The sequence below is a fragment of the Ischnura elegans genome, chromosome 9, assembly GCF_921293095.1.
Source record: "Ischnura elegans chromosome 9, ioIscEleg1.1, whole genome shotgun sequence".
NCBI classification, from domain to species: domain Eukaryota; kingdom Metazoa; phylum Arthropoda; class Insecta; order Odonata; family Coenagrionidae; genus Ischnura; species Ischnura elegans.
Window position 1 is genome coordinate 83329357 of NC_060254.1, and position 13786 is coordinate 83343142.

A 13786-nucleotide genomic window follows, 5' to 3' on the forward strand; every position below is an offset into this window, starting at 1 on the left:
ATTAGGTTGACATAAAGCTCTCATTTTATCACCAGTAAAAGGAACCAGCTTAATGGAAGTTTAATCTCTACATGGAACAGTTACGTTTTGGGTCCACTGAAAAAAAAACAAGAAATGCCAGTGATTTTTCCTCTTATCGCTATGATGACTAATAGCAATTCACAGAAAATTAGTCTTCATTTGTCTTCAACAAATGAGTGCATAATAAATGCACGAAAATAGAGTCAGATCAATACTCAAAGATAAAGACGAAATTTTTTCATTATAGGTTCTGCGTTGAATTGCCTCAAAATGGAAATTAATACAAGTTTAACTTTTTATAATGCTCATGGATGAAATGGATGTTGATAATTTCATCGCAAGTGAGAGGCCTTGACTAGACACATTTATATTAAAGAAGATGACATATTCAATGAAAAAATCCATGTAAATTATAAATGCAGGTCCCAGTTAAAGAGTACCGCCTACCACCTGGACCATTCCCAGGATTCCTGTTTCCTTTCAGCCAGGGTTAAGTTAAGTATAGAACTTAATATAGAGTGAGGCTATTCTTTCCGGGGATACGGTCCACTCCGTTCCCATGGAAAGAGGAACATGGCTGTTCTGGCTACTTAATAAATGGGAAAAACTGATTTCACTCTCTTTATTCTATTATGAAACGACTCTATTAATTTTTTCATTTCCGAGGTTTTTCAACGTCCGATAAACAGTCAGAATCATGATAATAAATAATGAATTATAACCATAATAATTACAATTGTATTAAGTGATTACTAATTGCTAAATTGCATAGTATGAGCCATTATATTAGCAAAAAATAAACGTGATAATATCCAAACTACTATTATTACAGGCAGTAATGGAAAACCCAGCCTAAGCCCCTTTCCCTTGCTGCTATCCGCATGCTACACAGAGCGATATGAGATACTTATTACGGGTGAAACAAATGTTAAAAAACATCAAAGAACAGTTCCAATACGCAATACATAACACTCTGACCTGATTTCAACAAACACATGTGATACTGACTTGCCAAGGTGTACAGAAATGCCGGAAATTTCATCATACACACGAATCGAACAAAAATACCACTCATGGCTTATGATTCGAGTTAACGGCGTCGAATATGCAATTTTGGCGTAATAAATAGCTGTAACTCTCAACTAGGATAAGATTTTGTGAAGTAAAAGTATCATCGTTGAGATAAGAAATAACAGCGGTAGGCAGTTAACGAACGATTGGGTCTTGAATACTAATGAATAAATGAATATTCTATCGGCCGGATAGGAAGGTAAGTAACGGGCCCCCTTCTGGAATATATACGATCTTTTCTTCGCCCTTCAAGTGCTCCATGAAAAAAAGTCTCCCGGACCCGCCATAAAATATCTCAACCTTATACATCTCGAAAAGCTCACTCGTTCCTTCCTTTCGAACATAAAACCACATCGACGGAGGGGAATATTTGGGTTTTGGAAGGCACGGAGAAGAAAATATGAGAGAAATGATGGAAATGAGGAAAAGAGGAATTGGATTGTATGAATGCTAGGCGGAATCGGCGAATGGGAAGAAAGAGAGTCGCTCGGGGTCCATAAAAGGTCAGCATTTTCAAAGTTTCTAACGTTTCTATGAGCCACTCGTATAACTTCAGCAGGGATTCAAGAATTCAATGCTCCATTTACATTAATTTCGCTATGCATACGATGAATCAGTACAAGGAATATAGACTCAGAAACTAGTATTAGCATTATTAAAATGTAGTCGTTTCAATATGATGACGTTTAACGTTGAAACCATGGTCGTAAATTTGTGAATAAATATTAACGTGAAAGCACAAAGTTCTTCTTTTTAATTTTAATAATGAATTGCTTTCATCAAGTTACGCCTCAAACAATCAATAGCATTAGCATTAATAAAATATGAATAGAATGCCATAGAAAGTTGCGAGCAACTGAGCAGAAACATGAATTTGGCTTGGAGGGCTGTACTGTATCGGTATACTTCAATAGGAGCACTTTAATCATCTATCTAATTATAAAGACGACACAGGGAAAATTACCGACCACCGGCGCAGAGAAAATATGAGAAAACTAATGGCAATGAGGAATTGAGAAATTGAATTGTATGAATGAAGGTTAGGTTCCTCAAAGTCTCTAACGTTTCAATGACGCATTCGTCAAACTTCAGCAGGGATTTAAGAATTCAACGCCGCATTTTTGTTAAGTTTACCATACATAAGATTAGTAGGTACAAGAAGTGTAGGCTCAACAACTTCCAATTCAGCAATGTTTTTCAGTCGAGATAAATAAATCTCAAAAATAAGTTAAATTTAGTTACAATTTAAAAAATAAATAACTAATAAAAAATTAATATTTATTTATTTTTAATATTGTTAAATAATGTTTCATCAAAAGTTGCAATTACCTGAGTGGAAACATTTATTTGGGTTAATGAGTTAGCTTGGTAAATTTCCTACCTGTAAATGGGTGCAGCTGAAAATTACTTTTATTCAGTGTACTCATAAGATCTTCTCCTATCGTGTCTAATTAACTATCCTCGAAAACACAGTCCACCAGAGCGATGGGAACTTTCCTAAATGTTTAAGTTCGAGCGAAATGTTTCAGGAATTAACCTGGCTCTTTTATTTAGAAATTGCCTTTTAGCTAGCGTAAGCTCTTCAAACGGCTAAATCGGTGTAACTGAACCCTGATGAGCAGTTTCGTGTACCGCGTCCCCATTGGTTAACTCAACGCCTTGGCATGAATAAAGATTACTTGATGCACAATGAGTCACCAATGGGTTCAACGCTTTATTTGTTAGCGCCAATTAGTTTTGCTGCGCCTATTTATGTTGGCTCAAGGGGAGGGTTTTAATGCAGTGGACAGAGCGTTTGGTGACCACTCGAGGAGAACCAGTTCAAACCCAGATACCTCCGAATACTCTACCCCAAATCTATATTCTTCGTGGTGCGAAATATCGCAGAAAAATGGGTTGGATCCCAACCAATAATATTATAATTTCCAATACCTAAGCTTAATATGGGTGAAGATCTAACCTCACCTATAAATTTAAATCGAATCCTCTATTTTAAAATCTGAGAGAGACTGATGGAAAGGCCGTAAGTCTGGCAAAATAATCCGAGGCCTTACCGAGCATTTACTAATTTAAAACAACGGCAAATTGTGTCCTGTATAAATATAATACAAATAACGAATTGGATTCCTGGACCACCTGATCACCCATAAATTGGTGTAACACCTTACGATGCCACAATTCGAAACCCGAGTTCAGGGTTACGAGAAATCAAAAAATCCTTTGAGATTTTATTTCCAAGTTGAACTAACTGTGGTAGTCGGGTTATCACAAAATCACCTTGCTTTTAAACCTTTAGAAAATGGGATAAAATATCTGCAAATTCCATTAATTTGTGAACTTTTTAATGACTTCATTTTATGCAAAAACTTCTGGACGTTTTGAAAATAAATTATGAGTGTGAGACTCGTTGAAATTTGGTCACGCACTCTTAAAGGTGAAGAATCAAATCCTGTTCACAAAAAATATCTAAAATAGTCCACATGATTTTAAAAATATAAATGAGAGTAGCACATAATCCCAAGTCCAGTTCTAATATATTCTGAGTTTCTTTTATTAGTCTATTTCCTAATGGTCTATTCTAAAGTCTATTTCCTGACTAAATCCGCTAATAATTTACTGTTAGTATACAATATAAATTTTTGAAAGTGGAATAAAATAACAGTAAAACTAAGGGGAATTAGAAAACAGGCTTTCTGTAAGGAGCAAAGATATGGAGAACGTAATAATAACTTGATGTTAACCCTATGAGTTTTCCTCCAAAATATGAATTTTCCGCGAGGAATGCGAGGGGAGGCAGCCGGAGGGAAGCGGAGAAGACGCCGGGAGCGGCTGCAGAGGCTATCGGACACTTTCACACACGTCTCCTCTGAGGGAGAAAAAAATTATAGAACCCTCACATGGCGGACTGGACATGTCTCCTCTGAGGCAGAAAAAAAAAATAAATCAAAAAAATTAAAAAAAAAAACGCTTCCACTGCCACCAGCAAGGCTAGCCTTAATTAAAAAATCAATACAAGAGTGTAGAAAGATGAAAAAAGTAGAAGGGAAAGAATTGAGTAAAATGAAAGAATTCCTCACATACTTGCTTCTCCTGCACCAATTTCCGATTGAGGAAACAAGCAAGAGATGAGTTTCCTTATTCATCTTTCCGGTGTAGTTTTTGGTTGGTTGAGTAACATGAAATGACTGATAACCGGAAGGGACTTTCTTTCATGCATAAAAACGCTTATCCAAACTGATTTAAGCAAACAAGAAAACATCTGTTGCAGATAAAATATAATTAAGCTCCCCATAAGTGTCGACCCTTGCCATTATCACTCAGCTATGTCACAATTTGACAAATATGCCGTGACTTGAAACCTTCGTCGAGTTTGTTAAAAGGTATCTAGTATAAAAACGTTCCACTTAATCTGGGATCGCCTCCAAAAACTTGTCTTTACTTAAATTAAACGTAAAATAAACTTCACTGTTTTGTATGTTTTATGTAAAAGTGAATTAATAACGGCAACACCGGTCCTCAACCTCAAAAACCTCTTGCTCCCCTAAGCAGTTTTTAAACAAGAACACTAATTTCAGCAAATACGCTAACATTTGCTGTTGTACATAAAACATATAATTAAACTCTATAATTGTCGACGCCTGCCATCACCACACAGCTGTGTCGCAACTCGACAACGCTGTGCTGTGCGTTGAAACCCAAGTCGACTTTTTAAAAAACGTATGGAGGAAAAAAAATTCCACTTAATCATGGATCGCCTCGACAAATGCGCAGTTTCGTTATTTAAACGTAAAATTAACTTCTTTATCATGTAAGTTCACGTAAAAGTAAATTACTAACAGCAACATTTGTCTAAAAAATATCGTACTCCCTTCAGCAGTTTACAAACAAGAACATGACGAAAAGTACACGTCTATTTCCTCACTTATCCCTAACGACCCAGGTATCGGCACATAATGCCATTTTCAAGTGCAAAGAATGGGAAAATGGAATAGTCAGCCAAAATCTGGGTCGGTTGGAATAAATAAGCGTGGAAATAGACAAGCATATTCCATTTAGTTAAATATCAAATATTTCCACAAAATTACGCCGGAAACTATTTTTTATTCCAACAAGAACTCAGTTGGTGTAAACCTTTGGCTATGAAAGACGGTCCAAGGTTTTTGGCAACGTTTCCTTGGCTACTCCTACCGTTTACCAGAAACTTAAAATTAATTCGATAATAATGCAAGAGACTCCCAAAATAATTCTACCAAAGCCTAAATAAATTCATCCACAACACCCGTCAGGAGGTGATCAGATTAAACAATTTCAGTGCTAAAATTCCACAGAGGAAAGGATCAGTAGCTCTGACTAGAACACAAATCAGGATTCCACGAGTTCAAGCGGATGCAAGCGAATTCTTTTTCCTTCACGAAGTTTCCACACTTTGAGCACACTTGCGGGTGAATCTGCTGAGGCTTACCGCTACCGAAACTACGAATGGCCTGTTAAACGTGCCAACACCACGCACAAAACAGAAAGGAATTTAAACAAGGGTAGAAAATGATGGTAAAATCCTTGAATATCGCAACACAGTTTGCACACAACAGGGTGGGGATTAACTATAGAAACCCATCAGCCAATAAGAGTAGGGTGAAAAAGTACACTTGTGGAGTGAGGAGCCAAGTGGTACAAGTGATTTTTAATTCTAAATAGAGTTACGTATAGTTATTAGGTAAATAAAATAGGTGAGATTAACTAGATATTTTATAGTATTTGATTTTTCACTCGCTGTTAGCACAGAACGGTGACATGACTACCAAATTCCGGGTTATCCCCTCTGCCAAAGTCCGTCTTCAGGTTGAAGACTGGTTTCGCCTGAAGACGAAAGCAGGATTGCTTTTAAAACTGTAGTCAATCACAAACGACAAACGCGGCTGGGGAACCCGGAATTTGGCATTCATCATGATCATCGTCGCGGAAACCTACGCACTAATTTCAGAGAACAGAGAATCACTCGTATCCCTTGTGCAACAAGTTTTTGTGTATTCCCTCAATCAATGCCTGTACCTAACTCAGTCAAGGAAAAAAAAATCACTCGTACCCCTTTGCTTCTTAATCCATTATTTCTTTTCAAGCCGAGCGCTGAGACATACCTGTGCTCAAGATGGGGAGTGGTCCGCGGGTATCCCCGTACGCGTTCGCTGCCTTCACCGCAGTCGACAGCCTCGGCGGCGTAGGACTGGAACGATTCCTCGCGCGCCTAAGCGTCGGGTGTATGTATGTAACTCTAGGAGCAGGTAGCGGGTGACACGTCGAGTACCAGGAGAAGGAAACAGTGAAAGAAAGAGGAAGATAACGAGGTCGCTGGGGCGGGCGATGAAAAGGGAATTGCGAACGCTCACGCCGACCGCTTCCTCCTTTTTTTGCGTCCGGGAAAGAGAGAGAGAGGGAAGAAGGGAAGATTGCTGGAGAAGTTTTGTGGGGAGAGGATGGCCTTGTTTGTGGGGTGGATGGGGAAAAGCCTTAGGTGTGCTGAGGAGAACGGTTTTTTTCGGGTGGTAGGCGAAAGAAAACTAGGAGTGGTGAAAGAGAGAAAAAAGTTTGGGAGAAGAAGTGGATACGGAAGGTGGAGGATAGTTGGCCGAAGATAAGGTAGAGGGAAGGGAATAGAGAGGGTGAGCCAAGTGATGGATTCAGTGGGTCGAGGGAAGTGGTTTGGTTGATCGAAACAGGAGCGGTTGGAGTGAGGGTGAATAGGATAAGAAAGAACTTATTTGCCAGTTATGAGGAGAATGGAAATATTTCTGCGGTGTAGGCAAAGGTAGATTAATTTGACTAGAGGAGTTGTGACGAGAAAATGTTGAGAGAGACCAAAAAATGAAAGAATAATTTGATTGGAGGAATTATGACAGAAAAAATATTGGCAGAAAACAAAAACTTAAAAAACTTTTTTCCTAATTTGGGTGACCGTAATGGTAGACAAAGGAGAAGGCGCGGAAAGAGAGAAAATTTAGAAAATATAAACGAGGAAGATTAACCGATGAATGTAGAAGATAAATATACTTGGGAGTGGCAGGAAATAAGGAGTAGTAAGGATTGAGGAATATTTCGCCCTTCAAAAATAAGGTTCCGGAAAATTAAAATTGAGGAATGAGGATGAGTTCGCTAGAAAAGTTCAGGCGCAAGGAAATGATTAGGATTGACGGTTAACTTAATGTTGGAGAGGAAATAATAAGGTTAGAGGAGAATTTAAGGACTGAGGATTGAGGAAAATATCCCTTCCGCTGGAAATACCGACTCCGTCAGCGGATCCAACGGCTGTGGCACGCGAAGAGAGAGATCGGAGCGCGGCAACGAGCGCCGGGAGACGAGACAAGCGGCGGCGGCGGCGCGGCCGGCTCACGGCGGAGGCGCGGCAGAAGAGACAGAAGAGGGACTGAAGGGAGGGCCGCTCACGGGGCGCGTCTTATTCGGCCGCCGCACCACCAACACTACGACCACCAATACTACTACAGCGAAAGCGGCCTGGAGTGGGCGCGTGCGTTTGTTCGCTTGACTGTGTGTGAGTGGGTGCGTGAGTGCGGAGGGAGGGGAAGGTGCGTGTGGAGGTGGCGGGGGGAGTGGGAGGAGGGGGGGAGAGAGAAATTATGGAGGGAGGGGGTGGAGGGAGGGTGGGTAAATCGGCGTGACCGCTTATGGGGGTGAGAGGCGCGCGGAGGAGGAAGAAGAGGTTTGTCGGGAGAGAAAAATGAGGAAGGAAGGGAGAGAGTTGTGTATATAAAAATGAGGATAGAAAGTGGATAGAGAGAGGAGGATAAGATAAGGATTCGAAAGAGATACAGAGAGGATAAAGAGAGATAGAGAGAGACAGAGACAGATAGAGAGAAGAGGAGCGTCCAAACCGGCGTGGCGCGGCTGGCGAACTGATAGCTGCCGCCGCGCGGGAGTGGCACTACTGGGGGTGGGGTGGGAGGGGGGAGGTAAGGGAGAGGGGGAAGGGGAAGTCGGGGTGGGGGTGGAGGGGAGGTTAGGTGAGGGGGTGCGGCGTGTATCGTAAGGGGTGGCTGGCTGTGTAAAGGGTTTGGCGGAGGAGGGGCTGAGACGACGATGGTTTTGCACCGGAGAGAGATTATTTTTTGGCCCGAAAGGAATATGGGAGGAAGAGGAAGATGACGGAGAGAGCGGAGAAACCAACTGTGGTGGCGTAGACGAGGGAGAGGTCCTGAATGTCACCCTCTAAGAGCCCTCGGAGTTAAAATTAGTTTTAAAAATTAATGTTCGGTTAACCTAGATTTTCTAAGCCTCTATCTCACAACTAACATGTTTCGGTAGTTGAATGGACCCAAGATAGCAAGTGTGCTATATTTGCGACTCTTCTGTAAATTTTTTGACAGCTACGCATTTTTAGCACTGTTCAACAAAACGATAATATTATTCGTAGAGCGGCCTCGATCTAGGTAAGACCAAAAAAAATTACTCTGGAGCAATCTCTCGAAAGAGAAAAGCTCTTAGATAATAATCTTAAGGAAACTTCTTTAATTGATCTTTAAGGAAACTTCCTCAGAACATACCTCTAGGTGTACCAGGGGTAGCCATTTAAAATGAGGAGGTGAAGGAATATATTTGCAAAATTTCTTCATTGCGGCGAATCAGAGACTACTGTCTTACTTCTTTTAATACGTCCCCTCGAAATTTAAATGAGAACAATGTGGAACTGTATGAATTTATTTTAATTCCTTCTCACAATGAAAACCAGGATAATATTCACGATCTTAAGTTCTTATGCCCATATTACGTATACTTAGGTTAACATTGATAGCTAATGCGGACGAGAGGTCCATTTAGGGTAGAAACACAAGAGAAATGAGGCATCGTTACTAGGAAGCCACCACTAATGCTGAACTTCATACATGCACTAAAGTAACTCTCTAGCAGCAGGCATTATTGGTACCATTGCAGCGATGTGGTTTTGAGCACAGGTAGATGCGCGCTTAGGTTAAGTTTTAATGCTAAGTACGGCGACATTGCGCAAAGAGAACGGATTGTCTAACAGGAAAGGTAACGAGGAAAAAAATGCGCTATTCACTACCGCAAATGTTTGCTACAGGGGCTGAGAATGCGGTCTTTGTTGGAGAAATCCATTTTTTGGAGGATAGAGACTCTTAAGGATGATGAAGACGACACAAATTGGGAGGAACCGAAGAGGAAGCGGTTAGAGTGTTTCTGAGAGGAACGTTGAGGATAAGAAGCGGACGAAAAGGAGAAGACAGTAAAATGTTACAAGCGTATTCGCGCTCCAGTGAGTTCGTGGGCTTTGAAAATAAAAAGGGAGAAATCTGACCGGAACATGCTGACGTGACAGAATAACAACTCGAGGAATCACCTCAAAAAACTATTCATTTATTTTACTACACTGTAACAATTAATTTTGGCGATGCTAGAAAAACATAGAGTTGAACAATAACGAACGAAAATTATTGTTAACGGATTAAAGTATACCGGGACTAGCCGCGGTGATAGCTTTACGGAGTCACCTGCAATGCACAAATAGGGTGGTTTCCTATTATTTTTTTATTGCCTAAATCGAAAGATTATTAGATATAATTATAAGAAAGAAATTATTACTCCTGGAGTACGAATTTCACACTTTTAGATTTTTAAATTACGATATCTATTTTTCGCGATTAAACGAAAAGTGAAAAATTGCAAGCGCGCGAAAATGCGACGGCTAAGTAGGAATGATGGGAAAAAGTCCGTGTGACGTATTTCTGGTTCCCCCTGCCGCCTTGTGAGGTGACCTTGGTGCGAGGCTTGAGCGCTGATACGACGCAGGCTGCTAGCAGGTAGCGCTTGGCTTAAATAAGGATTATTAATACCCTATCAAACGAAGGAAACTTTCCGAACTTAGGTATTTTTAATGTGTGATTATTTAGAGATGTTTCCCTGAGCTCTGTGCCTCATGCATGCATTGGTAATCTCAGACGATGTAAAACTCCTATTTACTCGTATAGAAACTAGGTCCCTGTGACGTCACGTGGAGCGGCATCGCATGGGCGCCAATCTGGCCTTTTTCAAATGAGGTTAAATTTGACCGTTGCCATTCGTCTAAACTGGTATTTCTAAAACCAAATAATTTTTATATTATGAATACACTAATGGTGGGTAAGGAATCGCAATCATTGCATTTCGTTTTCTTTGATGAAGGAAACTACCCTATTATGCGAAAAATCCACAGAGAAAAAATAATTCATCTTGACCGGGATTCGAACCCGAATGCTCCTTTTTCGGTGGAAGAGCATACCCATTTAAGCTACCTTGGCGGCTTTCCTCCTCGTAGAAATATAAAGGCTAAATAAAGCACACGACCTGGGGGATCCGGTTTCGAATCCCGATCAAGGCGAATGATTTTTTTCTCAGTGGATTTTTTGCACAAGTTGTTGACGGCGCGAAAAGAAAGAATGGGAGAGTATTGTAATGGAAATTGTGGCGAGCGGGTGTGCGCGTAGTCGCTGCCGATATTTCCGCCGAAGTATTTATAAAGTGCGTTGGCAATCTGCTTGCAAATTAACTAGATTTGTGTGAAGTTACGGAGTAAAAGGGAATGTTACAACATCTTGAACAAAATTTAGCATAAATCTGGGATAGTTTTGTCATCATTGATGCTTAACTTTCAACTTATTTCACAATTTTAAACTTAACATTTTCTATTCTACCATGGGCGTTCGTTCTCAAAACGTCGTCAACAAGTAGGACTCTGAAGGCTCCGTGATTGCCGTGAAATGCTCAGTGGAACATGCGAAAGAAATCTAAGCAACGAAAAGCAGCCACTACGGCAATTTTTATCGAAAAACGCAGGGCCTTCAGGTTAATCCAAATCTTAACTGAATTTCTTAATAAAATTTAAATTAATTTAAAATTACCTGAAAGCTAGTGCCTGAGGAATCCCTAATAAATATTGGCAAAAAGATTTTTTAAACGAGTACCTGAGTTGCGCTTACATGATTTATCATCCACTCCGGAGGCTTTTAATTGGTACTTTATTCAATCTACAAAAATTCTGAAGTAATTATAATTAATACATAAAAATGGAAGTAATATAACATGGAACTCATTTGAAGGGAATACTAAGATGCCTATAAAAACTCCAACTACTTTTTTATCATCATGCGCGATGTCTTATTGTTACAAATACTGCATCACTGTTCTCTCGTCCGTTCCAAGAGAAATTATAGTATTCCAAAAAGCAAAATGCAGTAGGTTCCGGTGAATTGGCCCACCGTATATTTGAAGCAGCCGCTTATTTGGGAGAATGCTCCAAGAACATACCTCAAGTGAAGAATTACCTTGAATTTTCTCACGTTGATTGGGAAATAAGGTGTTTAAATGGGTTGCCTATTAAACCAATGCGTACGTTAAAATGTCAATTTTATAAACATTTTCAAACTAACTTCCTACAATATCTGTCACCAATGAACTAATCTTGGGTACCTATACTTTTTCAACTTCTGTCTTGACGCTTCCTAAGTAAAGAACACACGTTCAATGAAAGCTAAACTCATATTTGAAATAGGGTAATCTATTCAGAGTGCAGTCTTAATTTCGTCGTCATGAGTTTTCTCCCAGTCCACTTTGTCAATGCCATTTTAATGCATGCAGGCTGCCTGAAGTATGCATTATTTTTTATCTACTCATAGAATTTCAAAATATACATTTAATTTTATAATTTATAAAATTTGGAAAATGCACATAATTAATATTTACGGGAATGCTCCGAGAAATGGGGATGCCGATTACTTTCGACAAAATGTATCAGTGCCGATGTATGTCAAATATATGGAATGTACTCTACAAATTCCTAACCATAGTTAGTCCACAATAAGGAGAGATACATGCCTAGAAAAAACTTAAAGAATGACTGAATGGTGGTGACAGCGTAGGCAAAAGACGGAATGAGGGAGGATCTTAAGGATTTTGTGGAAGAGACTGAGAGGTGAGTTTGTAGCCAAGGAATTATTTTTTGGAGAAGAGCGAGGGGAGTTTTAAAGGGGAAAGAACCTGTTAGTAAGTCGGTGGAAGGAAGTCGGAGATAGGAGGAAGCAAGAATCGGAGAGAAGACAGGGGGAAAAAGGGCAGGGGTAGCCGCCTGTTAAAATTCCTCTTGTGCCTGAGAGCGGTTGAGAGAAATCTCAAGGAAAACCATGAAACATTTTCCACGGGAGAGTGCATTTCTTGCGCTTTTTAGGTTTTATAAGTCACGTCAGCGGCTGCTTTGAATATACACGGAGATATATCACGTGAATTATACGGCAAAGTACGCCGGCATGTTGTAATGTCCTGACCTCATCATGTTTTTACATTTTCACTCCAGTATTTCCTGGCAATCTCTCATGGAGACTTCAGACGTATTTAATTCTTCCATAATTCATTGAAAGGTTCTTCTGGAAAACCCATCGAGCCGAAAGAGAATTGGAACACGAGGAGACATCGGCAGTTTCCTTTATGTACTAGACCGTTGGGAAGCAAATGGTCAATAAAAATAAGAAAGTGATTTTTCATAGAATTTACAAAAAGGGAAGAACTTCTGTGCTATGGAACGAAATTTATGACTATTTTTATACTGAAGAAACCTAATATTAGATTAAACTCTACACACGGCTTTAAAATGTTTTTTTTTCTTGTCTCGGTGCTGCTTTCATTAATATTATTGCACAAGACGACACCGTTGACTATTTGAAAACTCACATTCAAACTGAACAAAAAAAAACATAATATCAACGTACTTTTTCGGATAGCACACTTGAGTTCCTTCCCACTGCGCAGAAGAAAACGAAAGAGAGAAAATTTAATAAAAACGCTGTTAAGAAGAATGAGCATTCGCCACAATGACTGACCGGAGGGAAAAAAAGACGAAAATAACTCCATCTGATAGCAATTTAGGGCTTCACGAATCATTCACGTCAACGGTGGCTTACCTACTATCAAAGATTGAAAATTTTAACCCAGTAAAACGCTATTCGTATATTTTCAATAAAATCAAAAATATCAAATAGGAGTCATGTTTTTTACGCACCATTTCGAGTTTGAAATTATCTTTATTTTAAATTTACCTCGTATGATAAGATGAACTTTCCACTCAATGCTTCGATCACGATGAAAATAACTCAAGTTGATACAGTTCGACGAACCATTCAACTAGATGCTTACACTAGAGGACTAGGCATTAGACCTATGGATTTAAAGAATAAAGAATTAATGTAGTTTTTTGCACCGCCTCACGCTGAAGATGGTATACTATTATTTTAAATACAACCTATAAATTTAAATAGAAGTAGGATACAATGAAATGTGCCTTGGAATAGATCATTATTTTATTTCAAACGCCCCAACTTTAGTATTAAATAGTTCATTTTCCAGGTTAAGGGAAATTTTAAAATTCGTTGTAAAATCAGCCGAGCAATCAAATATTTTAAAATAAAATGTAGTTACCGGCCACAGCCATTGTAAAAAATGAGGGGTCTCAAAAAAGTTGTTTCAGAGGGTAATTTGAGTTTACTGGAGCACTGAAATAATATGAAAGTTGTATTCAAAGCTGAAAATAAGGTTTCAGCGTTTCCATTTAAACTGTTTCAAATTAGCATTTTCAAATGCGGGTACTCCAGTTTAATAACTTTTGTTTTTCTGCCATGCATCCCACAACAGAACACGCACAAAA

General features: G+C 39.4%; 1 protein-coding gene across 2 annotated transcripts in view; it reads right to left on the bottom strand.

Annotated features, from left to right (window-relative positions):
* The window catches only part of LOC124165529 (GTP-binding protein Di-Ras2), a 535614-nt gene extending 527923 nt beyond the window's left edge, over positions 1-7691 (bottom strand). For both annotated transcript variants that reach the window (XM_046542971.1, XM_046542970.1), the window contains exon 1: positions 6228-7691. The gene's annotated coding sequence lies outside the window, so the exon portion shown is untranslated. The remainder of the gene's footprint in view (positions 1-6227) is intronic.
* Between the last annotated feature and the right edge of the window lie 6095 nt (positions 7692-13786).